Below are 3,147 nucleotides of genomic sequence, written 5' to 3' on the forward strand. Positions count from 1 at the left end.
TTTTTTTTTTTTTTTTTTTTTTTTTTTTTTTTTTTTTTTTTTTGAGGGGGATGACTTTTTTCTCATCCACCCAACACTGCAATTCAGGCACGTTTCTTTGGTTTGATTCAATGCTTTCCTGCCAGCATAACTAAAATACTTCAGTGTGGTCATAGAATCACAGAATGGCTTGGGTTGGAAGGAACCTCAAGGATCATCAAGCTCCAGCCCCCATGCCATATGCAGGGCCACCAACCTCCACATTCAATACCAGACCAGGCTGTCCATCCAACCTGGCCTTGAACACCTCCAGAAACAGAGCATCCACAACCTCTCTGGGCAGCTGTTCCAGCACCTCACCACTCTCTCTGTAAAGAACTTCCCCTGATATCCAACCTAAATCTTCCCTCCCTTAACTTAAAACTGTTTCCCCTTGTCCTGCACTTATCTACCCTTTCAAAGAGTTGACTCCCCTCCTATTTGTAGGCTCCCTTTAGGTACTGAAAGGCTCCAGGCTGAACAAGCCCAGCTCCCTCAGCCTGTCTTCATAGGAGAGGTGCTCCAGCCCTCTGATCCTCTTCGTGGCCCTCCTCTGGACCCTCTCCAACAGCTCTCTGTCTTTCTTGTACTGGGGGCTCCAGACATGGACACAGTACTCCAGATGGGGCCTCAGAAGGGCAAAGTAAAGGCGGACAATCACCTCCCTGTCGCTGCTGCCACCCATCTTCTGATGAAGCCCAGGATACCATTTGCTTTTTGAGCTGCAAGAACACACTGCTGGCTCATGTTAAGTTTCCCATCCACCAGGACTGTGCCAGTCCAGCCATGAGCGGTGCCCTGCAGCAGCTCCCTCAGCCATGACATGGCTTGTAAAGGATAATCCGCAGAGGTCATATTTTATTAGAATATATGACATTAAGGAGGGAGCAGGAGCTGTACAATAACTTTGTATGTTCACGATACCAATTTGGGAGGGAGTGTTTATCTGCCAGAGGGGAGAAAGGCACTACAGAGAGACCTGAATAGATGGATTGATGGGCCAAGGTTAACTGCATGAGTTTCAATAGGGCCAAGTGTCGGGTCCTGCATTTTGGTCACAACAACCCCAGGCAACCTTACAGGCTTGGGGAGGAGTGGCTGGAAAGCTGCCTATGGAAAGGGTCCTTGATGTACTGATGGACATTCTGGCTGAATATGAGCCAGCAGTGTGCCCAGGTGGCCAAGAAGGCCAATGGCATCCTGGCTTGTATCAGGAATGGTGTGGTGAGCAGGACTAGGGAAGTCATCCTGCCCTGGTACTCGGCACTGGTGAGGCCTCATCTTGAGTACTGTGTTCAGTTTTGGGCACCTCAGTATAGAAGTGACATGGAGGTGCTGGAGCAGGTCCAAAGAAGGGCAACAAGACTTGTGAAAGGCTTGGAGAATGTGCCCTACAAGGAGTGGCTGAAGGAACTGGGGCTGTTTAGTCTGGGGAAGAGGAGGCTGAGGGGAGATGTTTTTGCTCTCTTCCAGTATCTGAAAGGTGACTGCAGCAAGAGCGGGCTTGGTCTCTTCTCACTGGTGACAGGTGACAGGACGAGGGGAAATGGCCTCAAGTTTTGCCAGAACAGGTTTATGTTGGATATCAGGAAAAACTTCTTCACAGAAAGGGTGGCTAAGCACTGGAATAGGCTCCCCAGGGAGCGATTCTATGATTCTATGATTCTATGATTCCATATAGTAGTCCTTGAGTATATTTTCATATCTTTGCTGGAAATACACATCAAGTTAGTCTTAATTTTGCTAATGAAGAAGAGACTAAATTATTCCACAAAACAGTAACAGATTTACTTGGACAATGGCAGAGAAAATTTGAAAAAAGACAAGATTCTCCCAATGGTCCAAATCTACCATTGGCAACTGTTCATATCAAAAACCCAGAAATTACAACTAACAGATTTTATACTCCTCAAGTCAACAATATTTCATATGCCGAAGAAAAGAAGAAAGGAAAAACTAAAAAGAGAAGATTGACAAAGGCAGATACTGGAACACCATTTAACTTCCAATGCATTGGACATGTTGGTTGGGATCCAAACACAGGTTTTGATGTGAACAACTTGGACTCAGAACTGAAAAACTTGTTTGATCTGTGTGGAATTTCAGGGGCTAAACTAAAAGACAAAGAAACTTCTAAGGCCATATATGATTTCACTAAAAAAACAAGAGGTATGGAAGCAGTTAAAAATGAACTGCACCACAGAAAAGCTCCACCATCACCTCCACCATGCCGAGGAGGACTCCCTCTGCCTCCACCACCACCTCCCCACAACTTGGGCTCTCCTCTCCCTTCTAGGGGCCACAGGGCACCATCTCTACCTTCCTCAAGAACCCACAGCAGCACCTCCACCCCCATCTCCATCTAGACCAGGTGCTGCAGTGCCCACAGCTCCTCCCAACAGGAAGTATCTTCTTCTTCCACCAGTGTGTTCATCCTCTGCACCATCCAGTCCTCCTCCATCACTGCCACAGCAGCCAGTGGGTTATTGCTCCCACCACCACCACCTCCTTCTCCGCCACTTCCTGGTCCTCCACCACCACCAGGCCTTCCTTCCGAGGTCGATTACCAGCTTTCAGTTTCTGCAGAACACAAAGCAGCACTCCTAGATCAAATCAGAGAAGGAGCCCAGTTAAAGAAAGTAGAACAGAACAGTCGACCAGTGTCTTGCTCAGGAAGAGATGCATTGTTAGACCACGTACAACAGGAGATAGAGCTCAAATCTGTATCTGATGGCCAGGAGAGTGCACCACCTACACCTGCACCCACCTCAGGAACTGTGAGGGCATTAATGAAAGTTATGCAGAAAAGGAGCAAAGCTATTCATTCTTCAGATGAAGATGAGGATGAAGATGGTGAAGAAGACTTCGAAGATGATGACGAATGGGGTGATTGATCATAAATTATATTTATATATTTTAGTGTGAATAGAATCACAGAATCTCTGGTTGGAAGGTTGGAAAGGACCTACAAGATCATCTAGTCCAGTCGTCCTCCTAAGTGATATACTAAACACTACTTTCTGCCTATGGATTCTGTAAAATTATTATGTAAGTGTTCTACCAGTTTGCTGTATATTTGTGTTGCCTTTCGCTTTTTCATTAATTAGTGCAATACCTCATTTAATCTGT

General features: G+C 46.2%; 1 pseudogene; it reads left to right on the plus strand.

Annotated features, from left to right (window-relative positions):
- Positions 1-836: 836 nt before the first annotated feature.
- Positions 837-2,912, plus strand: LOC122175057 (annotated as a pseudogene).
- Positions 2,913-3,147: the final 235 nt, after the last annotated feature.

Source organism: Lagopus leucura, unplaced genomic scaffold, assembly GCF_019238085.1.
Source record: "Lagopus leucura isolate 7727_CA_CO unplaced genomic scaffold, USGS_WTPT01 Super-Scaffold_702, whole genome shotgun sequence".
Lineage (NCBI taxonomy): Eukaryota > Metazoa > Chordata > Aves > Galliformes > Phasianidae > Lagopus > Lagopus leucura.